The sequence below is a fragment of the Cydia fagiglandana genome, chromosome 12, assembly GCF_963556715.1.
Source record: "Cydia fagiglandana chromosome 12, ilCydFagi1.1, whole genome shotgun sequence".
Classification (NCBI taxonomy): domain Eukaryota; kingdom Metazoa; phylum Arthropoda; class Insecta; order Lepidoptera; family Tortricidae; genus Cydia; species Cydia fagiglandana.
In genome coordinates, this window is record NC_085943.1 from 6,274,794 (window position 1) to 6,295,530 (window position 20,737).

Below are 20,737 nucleotides of genomic sequence, written 5' to 3' on the forward strand. Positions count from 1 at the left end.
CTGATTTGTTTTATAGTATTTTTTATCATTTCTACGTTTTATAGTACAGGTATGATGTTGAATGATACATACAAAGACAAGTTACATGTAATACTCGTAAAAGAACTAACACTACTAGTCTTTTATTGCTTCTGTTGAACGTGACGTGCCTAATCAAGTATTCAAAAAATTAGTGTATAGTGTAGAAAATATTATATTATAATAGACAAAGTATAGTTCTTGTAAATCAGTGACTATTATATTTATTGTTAGCTTTTTAGAGCGGTCTATCATAATAACAATTTGCAAATAGTATCATTTTCTTTTTGTTCCAGGTAAGCAAAATGAGAGGAACCTTAAGATTATATTGGCGTAATTTATATTTAGTGAGTACTTAAATGTTTGCCACTGTCACATCACATTCTTACTCATGATAAGGTAAGCGACACGAATAATGAAGAGTTCTAACTTTACAACATTATGTTTTTGACAAGCAATTCTAAGCCGTAATCAATTAGCCATACAGCGGGGAAATACGGCCAGCCTTCTGAGCACCTTGCCCATTGACGGCGATCTAGGCCGAATTTTATCTGTAAGTTTTTAAGTTTTATTATGTTTGTTTATTTCTTTCTTTGTTTTTATCAATAAAGCTATACTAGGAAATTAATGAAGATTTTTCAAAAGCTCTGAAAACGTCAGTTAGTATGAGAAAATGATTGCTTCTTACGAGGATCAAGACCGTTTGCGGCCGCGCGGGCCTGACTTCCTACCGATGATGTTTTTCTACACAATCTTGTTGCTCTGATATAAAGCTTTGTCCACTATCATCGCCAACTTGAACCTAAGCTTGAATTAAGTTTTTTATTTATATTTTTGTATATTGCCATATTACGTAGGTATGTGTACCCGTAGTGTATGTGTTACGTAGATAATATACCTACTTATGTAAAAGATAAAATTCTGTGCCCTTATACTACAGTGTAATCTCCCTATGTAGCGACACTCGAGGAGGTACCGGACGTTTTTTGACGCTATAGAGTTTTCGTTTATAGAGAGAAATTAATATGAAAGTAAAGGAACCATAGCCAATAATTGTCGACGTTATATGGAGTTTACACTATTCGAACAGTGTCGTATTTATTGGCCATTAAAAATGTAGGTACTCCTTCAATTATCAAGACTTACTGAACGCGTCGAACATCTTAAACTTGTTTCAACTCGAAGAACAAAAATCTTGTCGTGACATTTAAAATGTCTTTAAAGTTGGTACATTTTACACCAATGGAATAATTATAAAGTAGGTAGGTATACACACACCTACCTATATGCGGTTTAACCGTTTGTCGTTGTCTTAATATTTATATAAAAAAGTCCTAATATTATTAATCCGCATATTATTCAAATTTAGTTTTTCTGCCAACAAACTGTTCCGCAGTTTGGCAGATAAGTGCGTTTATTACACTGTAATTTTTTTTTATGGTTTAAATTTTCTAGCTTTGGAAACTTGTAATTGGCCTACTGTGTCTATGTTATTACCTAACTGGTTACTCAAGCTGTAAGTTTTCCTAATAAATAAAATAAAAGCAAAAATAAATAAATTTAAAAATATCTTCTAACGTATTATGATACTATTAAAAAAAGGATTGCGTATTTAGTGGATTCACCCTAAAACCGTTGATCACCACTACAACTTCAATGGGCACTCAACAAAACAATACCATTCAAGTATTTCGTAGAACACGATTTCAAGAAATTCCATTGTGTATACAATATAACGCAGCTTTATCTGGCGTCTCGCTCGCTCCCATTCACTGTCCTCCCGCCCGCATGAATGAACCGCTTCTTATGAATGAACGGACAGTCGCTATCGTACTATACATGCCTACCTGCAGCTCGTAGCTATACATATGTTTTTTACGCGCAAGGGTGTGATTCTGACTGCTTACCGAGGACTTGCTAGAAAGGCTTTAGAGAACCACTTTAAAAGCGCTTTGCGATTATGCATAGTTGTTAGTGTTGTTACAGATCTATACTTAGTACTTACCGGTTTTTTAGACGCGAGTCGCTAGCTCGCGACAAACGGGATTACACCAAGCTATGAGGCCATTGAGAAATGTAGGGTCGACGTCAAAAATATATTAAAGCTTTTGCACCTTATCCCGTTGTAATAAGGCGAAAAGTGTATACATATATTGAGTGTATGTTTATGTTGGCTGAATACATATAAGTTCTAAAGGCCGTGGCACGTGTTTTGTTTTTTTTTTCTCGAGTGATAAATGTTTTGCTCGGCGGAGGAGGTTGCGTTTTGAATACTGTAAAGCCTCTTTAGGAGATATGAGCGTAAATGATGTCAACGTGGCATATGTGATGTTTTCGTACGTCACTTACATATTAAATTTATTGCTGGTAGGTCCAAGCCAAGTCAGTTAGACCTTACAAGGAGTCATTTAATCATGTTGTACAAATTTTTCAATATGCTATTTATTTATATCGGGTGGAACAGAATGAGGGACTCTTACGCTACGTCTTACGTAGGCGAACAACGCGCGAACGCGGCGCGGCGCGGCGCGGCGAAAGCGGCCGCCGCCGCGCCGCGCCGCGCCGCGCCGCCTGACATTCGCGTGCAAATCGCGCCGCACCGCGTTCGCAACGAGATCGCTTACGTAGGACACTTCTATGGGCATCAAAGGATTGATTTCGCCGCGCCGCGCCGCGCCGCGTTCGCGCGTTGTTCGCCTACGTAAGACGTAGCGTTATGCAAACAGGGAATTGTTTAGGCTACGTACAGTCAGCAGCAGAAGTTGCTAAGCGGGCGAGGTGTTCAAAATCACCTTGACACGCTCTTATTCTCTTAACAATAAAGTCGCGTCAAGATCATTTTGAACAGCTCGCCCGCTTAGCAACTTCTGCTGCTGACTGTACCTACTTTATTTTTCACTTATTTATCACGTTAATATTTATAACCATTTTTGAGACAGTTTGTTAAACATTAGTGCAAAAATGTTTCAACCCTACTTTTTAGGGTTCCGTACCCAAAGGGTAAAACGGGACCCTATTACTAAGACTTCGCTGTCCGTCCGTCCGTCCGTCCGTCCGTCTATCTGTCACCAGGCTGTATCTCATGAACCGTGATAGCTAGACAATTGAAATTTTCACAGATGATGTATTTCTGTTGCCGCTATAACAACAAATACTAAAAACAGAATAAAATAAAGATTTAAATGGGGCTCCCATACAACAAACGTGATTTTTGACCAAAGTTAAGCAACGTCGGGAGTGGTCAGTACTTGGATGGGTGACCGTTTTTTTTTTGCCTTTTTTTGCAGTATGGTACGGAACCCTTCGTGCGCGAGTCCGACTCGCACTTGCCCGGTTTTTAGAAATACATTAGTAACATTTTTATATAGTAAAATATAAATGTGATATTTGATATCTTTTTATTTTAGTCGTTAATACACCTAATAGGATTGGACACGCAATGTCAGACAACACCCAATTAATGAAGGTACAAATATAGGTTATAGGTATTATCAGAGACTAGCCCATGTTAAAGATAGTCAATATCTAATCAAATTCAAGTTTTATTCATCATTTTCGAGAATCTCGTTACTAGATCTTAATTGTACCTTTATATAGGTGTTACCTATGTATTGCAGACTAGGGCATTGAAAGCGGGTCATATTGACTGAAAATGTCCGTACAAAGAGGTTTCGTTCACTTGAGTGTATTTTTTGTATTGGCTCGCTGAGTGAGATGAAATAAATGACTCAGTTCAAGAAAGATATGCTGACTCCTCTAGTGTTGCGGGTGTCCATGGGCGAAGGTTACAGCTTATTATCAGGTGATTCGTCAGCTCGTTTGCCTCCTATCCTATATCGTAAAATACGTTTATTTGTATAATGATGATACAAAAGTGCGAAACTTCTCCCTTCGGGCAAACTCGGCTCCGTTCGGCTCAGCATTGCTCCGAGCAATGACTAGTGTTGACACAACTTGACGTCCCTTTGCATGCAATACCACAGATAAGATAATGGCTAGAATTTTGACAACCCTCCGAAAGGGAGAATTGGAAAGGGACAGAATGATTCGACCCTGAACCGCTGTCAAACTTCGTTTTTTTTCGGTTCTGTACGGTAGTATTATTATTTTATTCTGTGGTCTTCTTCTTCCTGGCGTTATCCCGGCATTTTGCCACGGCTCATGGGAGCCTGGGGTCCGCTTGACAACTAATCCCATGATTTGACGTAGGCACTAGTTTTTACGAAAGCGACTGCCATCTGACCTTCCAACCCAGAGGGGAAACTAGGCCTTATTGGGATTAGTCCGGTTTCCTCACGATGTTTTCCTTCACCGAAAAGCGACTGGCAAATATCAAATGATATTTCGTACTTAAGTTCCGAAAAACTCATTGGTACGAGCCGGGGTTTGAACCCGCGACCTCCGGATTGAAAGTCGCACTCTCTTACCGCTAGGCCACCAGCGCTTTTATTTTATTCTGTGGTACGAGTAAGTAAGTCTTAATAATTACTTGTTTAACTGTCTATGTTTTCATGTTATTCGTACACCTACGCAGCTGCCAAATGACAAGAATTAGGTCAGAAGTGGCTATTCATGAGCGCTCGCGTGATTTCGGTAAACATGTTAACGCGTGTCAGGACGGCAGTCACAAGGCTGCCGATCACTGGGGGCCCTACCGCCAGTTTTGACATTCTGCCGTATTCGAACTTCAAGATATTCACAAGAGACGACACGTAGTAGATCCATTCTAGATACGTTATAGTTTAGATATCAACTAGTTCTCTTTTGCAGCGCAATTCGGGTAACCAATGTCACTTTTACGTTAGATAGAGTAAGATATCTATTAGATGTGAATTGGATCTCTAAATCGTATCCTGTGGAAATCGTTCAAGTGTATCTCTAGAATCACGCAAATGTCAAATTTGACAGGTTAGATCTTAAACATATCTTTATCGTATCTTGGTGACGCCTAAAAGATATCTAATAGATATCTATTTCAAAATCCGAATCGGGCCCATTGACATATTCACTCACGTCTTAGTAACTTACTTTCTATGCATCTCGCTCGTACTCGCATCTCGCATATTAGTGCAAGCAGAGAAAGTAATTTACGTACCTAGACGCGAGCTCATAATAATATGTCAATGTGGTATGTCAATGTCAGGTGGTAGCCGTACTTGGGAGGGTTACCGCCAAAAACGCCGCCAAGACTGATTGCTTTGAATAAAAATATAAAAATTAAATTAATTTATTTCAAAAATTAATTTAATTTTTATATCTTTATTTAATTTTAGTAAACGAAAAGGTTGATATAAAACTTTAATACAAAGAAAATATTTATTACATATGAACAAATATCCATTCATGCTCATCGGTAAATGCCCTTAAAAGGTGGATAAAGCGAAATTGTAGTTTTTATATTGAACGCAAAAATTTGCGTTTTTATCAAAGGCAAATGCAATGAAAAAATCACATAGAAACTAGACTTGATTTCCAAGGGCAAACTCTGCTCTCTCTACTCCAATGAAAGCGTAATAAGAGTGACAGAGAAAGATGCCCGCAATTTGTGAACTTCGATTTTCGCGGTTATAGCCCAGGGGGCCGATTTTTGAAATTCGACCGCCCGATTTCGTGTATTTCGTTCAATAATATCTCCACTACTAGGCATTAAAATTCTACCAATAGAATTTAAAACGAGTGGTCAATACCAATCAAATCCAAATTTCTGTCGCTCGTATTTCAAAAATCTGTTTTCACCGTTTTCCACCTATTTTCGAGTGACGAAATCAAGCGATCGAATTTCAAAAATCGCCCCCCAGGACTGCTGCCACCGCATTAATCGACATCACCTACCAGTACCGACTAAACCATGCCCTTAATGACCGTTGAAATTTCGTCCCCTGATTTCCATAAAAGAATATACATACCTTGTAATACAACCCTGACTAATGTGCCAAAAATAACCATTGACGTCAGACTTAGGGGTGGATTTATTAATGTGACGCCAAGTCATCAAATGGGGAAAGAAACTTTTAACCCCCAAATGTCGTTCTAAATATTAAATGTCAATACAATGTCAATGCGGAGAAACTTTCAATGTACTGAATAAGTCTAAAATTACATTAGATCGTAGTTTTCAAGACAAGATGCTGAATAATTCGATCAACTTTAAATATTAATCGCAATGCCTAATCGGATTATAAAAGCTCGGTGGAGGTGATCTAAAAACGCATAATGTTCTGCCATAAAATAGAAACTGATCTTTTTTAGGGTTCCGTACCCAAAGGGTAAAACGGGACCCTATTACTAAGACTTCGCTGTCCGTCCGTCCGTCCGTCTGTCACCAGGCTGTATCTCACGAACCGTGATAGCTAGACAGTTGAAATTTTCACAGATGATGTATTTCTGTTGCCGCTATAACAACAAATACTAAAAACAGAATAAAATAAAGATTTAAATGGGGCTCCCATACAACAAACGTGATTTTTGACCAAAGTTAAGCAACGTCGGGAGTGGTCAGTACTTGGATGGGTGACCGTTTTTTTTTGTTTTTTTTTTTGCATTATGGTGCGGAACCCTTCGTGCGCGAGTCCGACTCGCACTTGCCCAGTTTTTTAATCACTAAATTACGATCTTTTGCTATTCCTGTCGAACTTCTGTGTCTTTTACAAAAAAAATATATCCGCATATAATGACTAACGACTAACATCTTTAAAACTGCATAAGTTCTGTTTATCCTAATCTAATACCTGCCTGAGAGACTTAAATCGGTTGTTTGGCACCATCTGGAACCATTTAAAACCAAATAGTTTGCACCCAATAATATATTTACAGTGCTGTAAAATAATTATCACCAAAAAACTCTTAACAAAGCCTTGCTCAAGGAAGTGCCGAATCAAGTATGCATAGGTCCGTTTCTGAGATAAGAACACAGCATAAGTGCCGCATTGTTGGCTAGACAATGGGGACTGCACTCAAAACTCGAGTGGTCAGCACTTTTTGTGCCCTTCGAGTCTGATAAGGACAGGTATATTGAGGATACCTGTAGTGGGACCGTTCTTGAAATACGTAAAACCACTCAACTTTTAGGTAGTCGAAAAGCTCTGTACTATGGTCCAACTCCGTTCAAAAATGTTTCAGTTCGATTACAAAATATTTTTATATATAAAAAAACTACAAAACACCATAAAGAATATTGTAGCCAATTTAATCAGCTTTCGGTTTCTCTAAGTAATGTCGCTAAGACGTAAAGTTTCCAAGATATAAGTGAAAAACCGAAAAATGGGACCTTCTTACCCCCATCTTCCCCCGACATAGGGGCTACGGCCTGGGACTTTTGATATGTTTACCTCCCAACTAGTCCAAAGTTACAGAGTCAAAAATTGTGTTCCTAGCATTTCCGTCTATACCTTATAGCTTGGCCTATAAATGCCTCACGTAGTTTGTGAACGACCCGACCAGTGTGACAGGGACAACTATACGTGTCATTGAAGCTTACGTTAGTGTTGGCACGCGCACTCGAAATGTCTTGTAAAAAAAGGTATTTCCTCGTAAGTACGGTTCTTGGGAAGTGAGAGTTCCGGTTGAGATTTTTTTACGGCATCTTGGTGATGTGCTTAATGGACAATGTTGTCGTTTGGCGGGACCCTGGCGAACAGGACTGGTTAGGAATGCCGCGTAAATCATTACCATTATGTACAGTCAGCAGCAGAAGTTGCTAAGCGGGCGAGGTGTTCAAAATGATCTTGACGCGACTTTATTATTAAGAAAATAAGAGCGTGTAAGGGTAATTTCGAACACCTCGCCCGCTTAGCAACTTCCGCTGCTAACTGTAGGTAGGTTATTTACTTAGGCCCACTTGCACCAACCCACAAACCTGGGGTTAAGCGGTTAAAACGTTAACCTAATGTCAAATCGTACTGGTAACCATGGCAACTCCAGGTTTAACCGGTTAGCCCTGGATTAGTAGAATGGTGCAAGTGGCCCTTAGTATAATAAAATCTATAACAAACAACATACCTAACAAAGTCTATAACCTAAATTATATGAAAATGATATTTAACTTGCCCTAGTTGCTATGCTAAGAGCAGGAAGAAATATAGCATAGATTGCACCTGGGGTAGCCGACCCTTTCCCCCCCTTTTTTTGGGGGGTAGGCGCGGTACGATCTCGTGGCTACCGGGTCAAATCAGCTTTGTTTGACCTTAGAAACAATTGTGCCAAGCGGCATGCATCGTCTGAGACAAAAGTGCATATTCACTGTGCTACTTAGCCTATACGAATACAAGTTCGATAAAAATTATAAACTTTGAAAGGCTTTATCTCGGAAACTATTAGATGTACAAAGACAATTCTAGTGTCGTACTGTAGCCAATTTAGTCCACTTTAAAGCGCCCTGAAAAGGTAAGTACTATCAAAAATTAGTCTTTTAGAGTTATAATCACCCAAATCTAAAAGAAAACCGAAATTTTCGCGGTATTTTCGATTTTTGTCAAGTTGCGTTCGACGCTCACAAACTTGGATTATTCATTAGGCCAACATCATAAATAAGTCTGCAAAAAATCAGAACTACCGGATTTGACGCAAAAGAGCCGAGAGATGGTGAAAGGTTACCAAATTCGACAAAGTTACTGGATTAATGAACCACATATATATAACAGGTTATATTTTAGATATATACCTAGTGGTAAACAAAACGTTGTATGACTTGAATGCACCATTTATTTTACTGCCCCACAGCATTTAACTATCCCAGTTTTACGACTGATATCAAACCATTAATATGTTTTATGAAGCTAACCAATAGCACTTTTATTCTAAAGTATTTACAGAAAATGACGTACTATTATATAACGTTTCTTATAGGTACGACGTTTTAGTAGTGATGGTGTAATTATTTAGCAAGGTTATAAAATGTAAGTTACGACTCCGTGCCTCTAAAGCTCTTAAAGCACTCTACTGACAGCGCCATCTTGATAAAGTAACATCACGAATATAGTTCACGGGTTAATGACTAGAGACGGGCCGAATAGTTAGCTTTTTTTTTCACCTCACTAGCTCGTAATAATGAGATCCTTCTTTTTTTTTTCAGAAACTGATAATAATGGTGCTTTTTAGGGTTCCGTACCCAAAGGGTAAAACGGGACCCTATTACTAAGACTTCGCTGTCCGTCCGTCCGTCCGTCTGTCTGTCACCAGGCTGTATCTCACGAACTGTGATAGCTAGACAGTTGAAATTTTCACAGATGATGTATTTCTGTTGCCGCTATAAGGCTTGCTACACGGTCGCCGACAAGCCCCCAGACCGCGTGGCCTTGGCCGGTCCCGGACCGTGTAGACAGTTGTTACCAACAAAATTTGACCAAAACTGACCAAGGACAGACCAAGGTCAGACGGTTAGAAGGCTTGTCGGCGACCGTGTAGCAAGCCTTTATAACAACAAATACTAAAAACAGAATAAAATAAAGATTTAAATGGGGCTCCCATACAACAAACGTGATTTTTGACCAAAGTTAAGCAACGTCGGGAGGGGTCAGTACTTGGATGGGTGACCGTTTTCTTTTTGCATTTTTTTCCGTTTTTTTTTGCTTTATGGTACGGAACCCTTCGTGCGCGAGTCCGACTCGCACTTGCCCGGTTTTTTTTTTCAAAAACTGATAATAATGGTGCTTTTTACTCTTATCCACAAGGTAAAGTAATTCGATGTACATTTTAAGTCGTTTTCTCATGTTGGCATTGAGTTTCAAGTGATGATTTTGCATAATAAATATTTGAGCGCTCATAGGCGTACCCACTTTGGAGCAAGGTGGGGCAGTTGCCCCACCCTGGTCTGTGGTCTGAAGAGAAGCTGAAATTTTTTAGGAACAATTAAGGCACGTAACCCTACTTCTGTAAAAAGTTTAATAAATGCTGGGTACGCCCATGAGCTTTCATTTGGATTACATTTGCAATCGTTTATACTAAGTACGAGTACATATTTTCCTGACGTTGGTGTGTTGATTGTTACATTTTCTAATAAATGATTGTGCTAGGTAAGTACTTCCAAACAATGTCTACAAACATTTTACGTGACATCTCAATATCTAATCTCTCTCTCTCCATACAAAAATGAACTGTCCTAGGGACCATCATAAGACGCGAGAGGTATAGTCATTTTTAGGGTACCGTACCCAAAGAGTAAAAACAGGATCCCATTACTAAGGCTCCACTGTCCGTCTGTCCGTCTGTCACCAGGCTGTAACTCATGAACCGTGATAGATAGACACAGATGATATAAATATTTCTGTTGCCGCTATAACAACAAATACTAAAAACAAAATAAAATAAATATTTAAGTAGGGCTCAGACGTATTTTTTTGCCGTTTTTTGCGTAATGTTACGGAACCCTTCGCGCGCGAGTCCGACTCGCACTTGGCCTGTTTTTGACATTTATTACGATATTTAGATCAAGACGTACCTACTCGTATTGTAATAGTAGCATATTAGAACACCATCATCCCATCTCTATTAATAAATGAGTAAAAGTTGATTCGCTTGCAGCAACGACTCCGTGTTTAAGTTTTAAACTTTGCTAAAATCAACAGCTTTTGTTGCACGCGATCGCTTATTTAGAACTTTGAACTTATGTTACTGGAACACCTAATGCTGCTTTATATTACTTTGAAAAGTATCAATTAATAGGGTTAGATTTAGTTAGACCAAACCACTGCCACGATTTTGATAGCCCACCCAGTGCAAGTGTTATTTTAAACGTCAAACTTCTATGAAGTTATGACGTATAAAGCTCACTTGCACTGCGTATACTATCAAAATCGTTGCAACCTTCTCTTGGTCTAACTCCACGTAAGTTTGAATAAGCGATTATTATTTCCATTTTATTCGAGAAGCTATGTTTAATTGTACTGCACAATAAGTTTGTTTAAAAAATGGATTTAGACTTATTGCATTCCTTAATATCTAAACAATTTATCTATCTACATGAAAATTATATTTCGCAAGTAGCAAATTAAAAATGAAATGTATTTTACATATTTGCTAAGTGGACGGAAACAGGCACAGGACGGTAAACTGACGCAATTACCCTATTTGTTGGATGGATGACGTGAAAATGCTATCGGCCATATTCGAACTTTAAGATACGTCAAATAATAGATATGGAAACGATATAGATCGGATATGTCAGTGTCAAACAAGTGTCAAAAGTGACGTTTTTGTTTGTAGAAACCTCACTTTTGAAACTTAGCTAGCTGGACCGAGTCAAAATTTTCTGTTTTGACCGAAGATGGACTGGAGGACCTTGTGAGACTCCTATATATTTTAAGACAAAGAAATAACTAATCTTTGTGAAATTAAAACGTTATATATTTATTCTGACATCGCAAAGAATATCTTTCAAAAGACAGTTAAAGTGACACCAAGGTATACAGTGTGGAAAGATAAGTCGGGCCCTAAAGGGAAACTACCTTAAATCCTTAAGCTCGCTCATTTTACTTAAAGGAGACATTCCTTTATTTTTAAAAAGAAACAAAACTGCATTCAAAAAATTTCTAAAACTCGCTTGCCTCGCTCGGGACTCGAACCGACTAAAAATTCAAAAAAATTAAAATTCGGAATTTTATTCTACTAACTAGTCGATACAGTTAATGTAAATGATAACATTTCTCCAAGAAACATTAGGTCTTACACTCGTCTGTCCTGTCAAGTACTCAAGATTTTTTTAGACAAGCCAAATTGAAGAAAAAAAGAAAAATACTTTGAATGTAAGTTTGTTTCTTTTTAAAAATAAAGGAATGTCTCCCATAAGTAATATGAGCCAGCTTAAGAGGGCGTCGAGGAGGGTAAATTTTCAGATTCTGTCAAATTACCCCATTTCACACACAAACGCAGCTCACACACACTACCTCAATTTACTGGGACGGGTCAGTGACCCCTAATGTTTTTTTAAAGGTGCTGTTTCGAGTTTAGTGTTAACTACGGACCTTCTTTGAGGAATTTAAACTGTCAAAGCTTTCCTTTGTGAGAAGACAGAGAAAAATCACTTTTTATATATAGCTTTCCTTGTTTGTTCATGTCATGTCATAGGTATGTGACGTATTAGGTAATTAATTATTTTCGTTGTTGACTTTTATTTGTATTAAGATAGGTACAAACGGCGATGCTCTTAACTGTCCATCGGTGGACCTTATGCCTTTTGTAATAAGGTTTACGAACTGTCAGTTAACAGTGTGGTCATGGGCGATGGTATGCGGTTTGTAAACATAGTTAGTCCGAATTTACCTACTCGAAAAAAGTGGACTATATCTAAAATGATCCCCTCATTAGTTATAGGGCTTGTAATATTTTTTTACAACTAAAGACGCGTATTATATTTCCCTTATAACTTAATTGATAATAAGGCTTTAAAAACCTCTAATAAAATTCAGGTACTACATTTATACTTTTGTAAGTCAGTAAGTGATGCTTATCGGGAAATCAAAGAACTCATAATTACCTATATAAAAATAATTAAATTTACTATTTCGTCTCACGTTCAATAAGGCCCGGGGCCGGGCCTTGTCACCCGCACAGACAGAGGGCCTTTTTAGCCCAAGTACAAGTTCAAGAATAACAGAGAATATAGTAAGTATAATTTAGTTTATTTATCTCAATTATACAATTTTCACACAGGTAAAATGCATAGCATATAATCACACGTGACAGAAAATGTTGGTAACCGCATTGACATATTAGAATTAAGAAAAATATAAAATACGATCCAGTAAGGCTGTCGTTCATACTACTTTATACGGGCCCGACACTATCATGAATGACAAGACTTATCATAACATTCCAACGTTTGGTCCAGTTCGGTCATGACATTGCAAAATCTCCTCAGTGACGAGGCCTCAAACACTTATCAGTATTTTACAATACTGCTTACAGTTATTTAATTGTTATTTTAACTACTATTCTTGAATGCTGGACCTTGTTACCCGTCGGGCCTTATATTCCTCACCTAACTTTAACCTTAAATTTCTCTGTTGCCTTTAAGAGGAAAAATAGGAAAAGCCTGATTCGTTGTAGTCCAGTTATCTGGCTTTCGAAATCACTCGGTTTTATAGCTTGAGCATCGATTTTTTTATATAAATTTTACTAAACGCTGACACTCGTTCATCTCATTTTAGGTACAACTTTGCATAAGTGTATTTATTATATTGTAAAAGATTTCAGATTTTCAAGGGTGATTCGTTGTAAACACACTCTTTGGGATAATAATGACATTTATTATAATTTTTTTTATCAAGAGATGTGAACGCTAGCGACTAAACGGTGACTGCCTTTTCCGCTGATTTTGCTCGACACAAACTATTTATAAACGGCAACTAAGCCACTAGTATTGGGTTACCTATAATCATTTTTCCGTGAATGTACTCGTAAACCTCTATCCGTTAGTATGCGATTCATTAATGGACGCACCATCGGGACACGGTTCTTTAACACGTAATGTTAATAATCAGTGAACATCTTTAATTACGCTCAAATGCTTAAGTTTCAGTACAGGTAAAAGTACATATGAGCTGTACTTTTAATTGTTAGTACAATCGGCATCAAATAGATAGTGACGGCCAAAGTGATAAATATAGCTATATGATCTAAATGTGGACGAATAAGGCCAGGTGAAGCATATAAGGCCCACCTTTATTTTAACTGAAATAGTTCTATTAATAATCAGGATATTATTACCAAATCAATTCAATATAGATTTCTCATTTGTTCATGTTTCTTCATATACCAAAATAGTTATATAAATATTCCAGCGCTTTTGAAAAATACACGTTTTATAAAAAAAAACCGGGCAAGTGCGAGTCGGACTCGCGCACGAAGGGTTCCGTACCATAATGCAAAAAAAACAAAAAAAAAAGCAAAAAAATAAACGGTCACCCATCCAAGTACTGACCACTCCCGACGTTCCATAACTTTGGTCTAAAATCACGTTTGTTGTATGGGAGCCCCATTTAAATCTTTATTTTATTCTGTTTTTAGTATTTGTTGTTATAGCGGCAACAGAAATATATCATCTGTGAAAATTTCAACTGTCTAGCTATCACGGTTCGTGAGATACAGCCTGGTGACAGACAGACGGACGGACGGACGGACGGACAGCGAAGTCTTAGTAATAGGGTCCCGTTTTACCCTTTGGGTACGGAACCCTAAAAACCATACCATGTTGGTTCGGAAGGGCCTTGTTACTTGCACTGACAGTTGAACACTGACTTGAACAGAAGTTCAAGAATAACAGAAAATATTACCGGGCCTTATTAGCTTTTATCATGAATTAATTTCATCTTCAATTTAAAATGGTCTATAGTAAAATACGGCCTACATGAGTCATGGAAAAACAAATTGTATTTTATTTAGAAAGTACTTATATGTTGTTCATAATCTTCAGTAAGCTGACTTCTAAGAGTCTATCTATTATAATTAATGTAGATTGACAGTTTAATTAGCAAATTGTACTTTTATACCTTTAGGTTTTATGTCGGAAGTATTTCAGCCAATTTGTACTGAAACAAGCATTTGAGCGTAATTAATGATGTTTACTGATTGTTAATCTTAAATATACCTATTATGTAGGGCACTTAAATTATTTTAGCGGACCGAGCGGATATGTATGTTTGTAGACCACTTATTTATTTAAATAATTAAATTGTAATTCATTCAAAAAAAGGTTATTAAATGAGGGATATAGATAGCTCACCTACCTTATTACAAAGCATTACAAAAATGTCCAAAGGCCAAAGCCACGCTGATAAGACATAAGACCTCATAAATACCTATAAATAAACGTTCACTGAAAAAACTTTAAGGCATTTCTGATAAGTAATTATTTTTCGTTACTGAGTTATCGTTTTGCACCGAATATCAATGAAATAAAAGCACGTTGTTATTTGATAGATACATTTATATAAACATCGTCACATGAAACCAATATAGGTAACTCGTAAACCATACCACTGCGATGGAAATATCGTTCTTTCAACTGATAATATAGCCACAAAAACTCGCTGAGACTGCAGGTCGAGTCTTGGTTTCAAATTCTTGATGATATATCATTGAATTAACTTTCAAAGCACGTGATAGCTCTCAGAATAGCAACAAAACTGGTTGAAACTAAAAATGTTATTGCTGATATTATGTGAACAACATTGCTTCGTCTTCATAAATAAAATTTTAATAATTTATATTGTTTACGTTAAAATGTGAAGAAATTTGTTGATAAATTGTCTATCTAGTATATTGACATTATGTCATATATGTTTTTAAAATAACGTAATATGAATGCCAGCACAATGAAAATTTATTCCAATAAGATAAAACAAATCTTCAAACTTTTTTAATTTTTAGTGAATTAGGAAGAAACTAATTACACTGATTTGGTTGTGTTCGTATATATTTTAAATAATTTGTTATATTTTTAAAGTATTATGACTTATGAATAAAAACAAATCAAAATTTTAATGACTCTGGATCTCCGTGTGATATTATTCATTTACCCTATTTATTTTGAACACAGTTTTTCACTGGTATCATCATTCGTATACGGACATGAATTTCTGTCAATATATATGACAAATTGAAATGTCAATTTGGAAAAATCATGTACGCGTCCGCTTCCAACGGCCCACAGCGGGCATCTGAGGAGAAGGAGAATTTGACAGATATGGCGGATGTATGGAAATTTTACGAAAGTTTACGTTTACGATTGAATTTCTTTGTAGCCTTTAAGAGGAAAAATAGGAAAAGCCTGATTCGTTGTAGTCTATTTATCTGGCTTTCGAAATCACTCGATTTTGTAGCATGAGCATCGATTTTTTTATACAAATTTTACTAAACGCTGACACTCGTTCATCACGTTTTAGGTACAACTTTGCATGAGTGTATTTATTATATTGTAAAAGATTTCAAATTTTCAAGGGTGATTCGTTGTAAACACACTCTTTGGGATAATAATGATATTTATTATAATTTTTTTTATCAAGCGATGTGGACGCTAGCGACTAAACGGTAACGTGACTGCCTTTTTCGCTGATTTTGCACGACGCAGTCTTAAGGATTTAAGGTAGTTTCCCTCCAGGGCCCAGGGCAGGGCAGGGCGGGGACTCATCTTTCCACACCTGGATAATCGTCTTAGCGGCCTGCCGGCCTAGCCAAGGTCACAATCGTTATCGCTTCGACAACGAAAAGCTTTATGCCTTTCTATCACTCTTCCATATTAGTGCGACAGTGATAGTTGCGTTTCGATCGCTACCGAGCGTAAGCGATCGGCATCTTGGCTACGCGGCCTGCTTTCGCAGGCGGATGTAAGCCGACCAAAAAAGATTCGCCACAACCTCGATGATCTATTTTCAGAGAAACCTAGGAGGATTTAGAGGGATCTTAGAGAAGATGTCGTTGCCAAAGTTCGTAGCCAGGGGAGTCGCAGGGAGTATTTGCACGCGTTCGGTCTATTTTTGGTGCTCGGCCTTTGCACGAGCCGACAATTTGAAAACCAGCCGAAGGCTACTTTTACCCATGAATAGGCTTAATAAACTCACTAATTGATGATTTTCTTTTTATTTGTGACATTGTCGATACAATACGCATGATTTCGCTTTGCATTTGTGTAAGAGCTGTGCCTTTTCGGTGTAATTTTGAATGAAAACGAGAACTGTATTTCAATGAATAGTCTTCAATGAGCAAGAGGTAAATTACAAAATTAAAGTTAATTATAAATTGTATACGTAAGCTATTGAAACTGCTCGTTTCTGTGATTTTAGGCTCATTATTGTTTGAATGACGATGCATTGATTATGTTTATTTGAGGATCACTTAATATACAATACAATAATCAGTGCCTTATTTCTAAATTACATTTTGATTAAAGTTTCATTCAATAGCCTAATCTTAAATAATGAAGAAAATGATGCAAATAATACTACGAACTATACATTTTCAATCATGTTTGCCAGTAACAATAGATTTCTTGTAGTAGTGTCAATGCAGTGATCATATTATTGTGTATTCTAGAATGGAAGAAAAATCTCTGTCTATTATTAATGGTACACTCTCCCTTGGACCATCCCACAGCATCATAGCCAGCAACTGTCTCTACCTACCTCTCAATCCAGGAATGAAAATGAATAAGGTTTAAGAATATATTTCATCAAAAAATTTACAGTGGTCCCCTGAGATAGGCAGAGCCTATGGGCCCGATTCGGATTTTGAAATAGACATCTATTATACATCTTTTAGACACCACCAAGATACGATAACGATATGTTTAGGATCGAACCTGTCAAATTTGACATTTTCGCGATTCTGGGGATAATCTTGAACGATTTCCACAGGATATGACTTAGATATCCAATTCACATCTAATAGATATCTTACTCTATTTAACGTAAAAGTGACATTGGTTGCCCGAACAAAAGAGAACTAGTTGATATCTAAACTATAACGGATCTAGTACGTGTCGTCTCTTGTGAATATCTTGAAGTTCGAATACGGCAGTATATCTTGGAAACTGTAGGCGAATAGTCAAATTTTTTTTTTAATTTATTTAGGAAACAAACAGTCGCATACAAATATGTTTAAGCTTGCAGATATACAATAAGACCTATAGAATTGTTCAAAAATAGTTTGTTTTGTTTTGCACGAATCTCCAAATCAAATCGAACCAATTTTTCCTCATCCCTCCCACCATCAATTCCTATATGCAACGAGTGGGTATAAAAAAATTGGACCCGCAGTCCGTAAGACGTTATGTAACTAACTGGTAAACACAACCTACATACCGGGGTAGTGGGTTCCGACCCACGCGGGCCCACATCGGCAGCCGTATTCAGAAAGCCAACACGGTTGTGATTTTTATTTAGTATAGTTATTGTTGCATAGAAGTGCCGATCGGCCATTGGTCTATACAGTCATCACAGTCGATGTAGACTGCAGACTACCTCCTCAAAATACTTTCTTTAGTCGCTGCAACTATCATCTGCAAAGATGCTGTGGCCAATGATGTTGCATACAAAATAAATACTTAAATAAGAAAGAAATACAAGTGACTAATAGGTCTAAAATTTATCCCCTGCGTTCGGTAAAGAGCAGGCGCGATGATTTTCGGAAAGGTAAAGCTGAGGTTTGGGACTAATACTAGTTTATATATTTATTACACCTTTACTAACTTACCATAATACAAATCGGCTTCATGCAGCGAAGTCTTCACCCACTTGCTGACCATAATAATTTCTTATCAATCGCCTCGCCGGTATATCTATAATTTCATTATTTATCAAAAAAAGTACTACTTACCTATACGTAGTGCATGGAAAAGATTCCAAATTAATTTCTAGTCTGATTATTCAGGTCCTGAACTGTCCACAATTGGATTTGGTCTCGGTCTGTAGACCTATACTTACAAGAAGTGACTTACTAATATAATTTTGATAACTAAAAACATTCAAGAATAAGTCCCCTGGCTTACAACCTGCGCCTCCTTATGCGGCTTTTAAAATGTTGCTTATTCTGCGTTGCATTTAGATTCATACATTTTATTATGAAATTCTATAAATAGCTTAAGTTGTATTGCAATGCGTTAAAAGCTCAATTCGAATGTGCGTAATTTATGCAAATGATTGTGAAATTGACATCAATTCCAGTATTGCAAGTGCGTAAAGTATGAGTAAGTTGCGGTTTGCTCGTCTCTGGGTTATGCAAGACCCTCAAGGTCTTAAGGCCGACAGGTCGACCAAATTTATCGGCTTCGGTAATGTTTATATCGGAGACTGATTCTGATAATTGTGGCATCTCGAGCCAGCAGTTCTGCAGCAAGAATTTGCATTAAGTAGCATCAACATTTGCATCCATGATGCATACGAAGTGATGGGGTGGGACTGTACAATAGGTTGGACCTCAAAGACTCAAAGTTATTAACTTATCATTATCAGCCAAGACGCCGCATAGAGCATATATTATACTCCTTAGGGAAAAGATTTTTTTTTTAGATAGGAAGATAAATCTCAACTAAATGATACGTTTAGTTAATTAAATAGATTATTCTAGTTTGATTTAATACTTAACCGGCCCTTTGATAAAATTAGTATTGGCAAGAAAATACATTAAGCGGTAAAATTATCGTCCTCGGTAAGATTAGTACAGCGGCCAGGGGGCCTCCAACACTAATCGATGTGACTGGACAGTATACTACTGACAAGTGGTATGGTTGTGTTCGGTAGAGTGTACTGAGTACGAAATAAGGACTTGTCACTTTCTAAGACTGTGGGGGGGTTAACTGTGACGTCACAAAGATGGCGGTCCCGGGTTTCAAATTTTAGATAATTACTCGGCAAGTTATTATCAGATTTTCAAAAATGAGGTGTCCTGTGAAAGCTGATAAAATGTAGAATAAAACATGCCATGTAACTTAAAGTGTAATTTAATTAATTATTTTTTTATTTACAAAAATCTGAAAACATAACATTGGTCTTTTTTTTGTAGCCCAAAAAACACAATGACAACGGTCACTTAGATAAAAAATATGTTATATAAATAATTTAGGTAGATGATTAAGCTACACGATACTTCTTGAATTATGTGAATCCGATAATAAATAAGTAAACTACGATGATTATACCGCGGGCGCGCCGCAGCGAACCGCGCGCGCTCGGTTACTTGAAGGTGCGGGCGCGACTGAGAATGCTGTACTGTATATCAAAAACAAATTAACGTTTTTAAACAAATGCTATATCAAATGAAATATATTTAAATATCCAATAAAACGTGGTTATAAACTGGTCATCTAATAATAAGTATATAGAAATAAACATAAAATAAAAATCCATAGAAATATTCACTTTACCTTTATTATTAGTGAGAGTTATCGAAAATAATTATCATTATGAACCAAATTCATGTTATTAAGCATACGTATCCTGGCAAGCGATATCTCTATACCTCAGCAAATAAAAAAATAAACAAAATAAATAAACCATTTATTCACGGAAACAGCATTTAATAAAGGTTGTACCTAAACCTCCGCCAAACTGTATAACAGTTTGTTGGTACAAATAGGCTCCTCTCTTTACATACAGTTTTAGGCTATTTTACTTATTTAGGTATTTAAACTATTTTAGATACTGGTATAAGTTACAAATATAAGTTCAATATAACTAGACATTCTTTAACTTAAGTTTATCCTAGCTTCATATTGTTTCAACATGAGATTTTTTTAATTCAGACTTAAATAGATTTTTGCTGGTGCTTTTCCTAATATTTAAGGGTAAGTCTGTTGTTATAGATTTTATTAACGGAAAAAATTAATGTTGTAGATGTAGTGTACGGACGCCCGGCCGGAAGCAGACGGGCTGCTACCTAATCACGTGTAGCGTCCATTCAGCCCAATTCCCTGAGGTTGGAGCTGCAGGTTACTGTCAGCATGCATTTTGCAGCGGCGGCATTTCCACACCATTCTCCTCAAATCTTTTTGTTTTCCTGCAAAACAGATGTCATCTTTAAGTTCGACGTCCTTTAGTTCGTTTTCTTTCAGTGTGTCTCTAACGAATGTATCATATCGCGATGCCACATACATAGTACACTCTGCTAGTAAGGTAGTAAGTGTAAGCTAGTCTCCTCCTTATCACAGTGTGGACAGGAGGTGTCTCTACTAATTTCCATTATCTTAAGAGGTCTGTTGAGGGTTTTATGACCAGTAATGATACCCGTCAGT

At 37.1% G+C, this 20,737-nt stretch overlaps 1 protein-coding gene across 1 annotated transcript in view; it reads left to right on the forward strand.

Annotated features, from left to right (window-relative positions):
* LOC134669473 (elongation factor-like GTPase 1) overlaps positions 1–20,737 on the forward strand; it is a 260,990-nt gene that overhangs the window by 216,782 nt on the left and 23,471 nt on the right. The window lies entirely within an intron of this gene.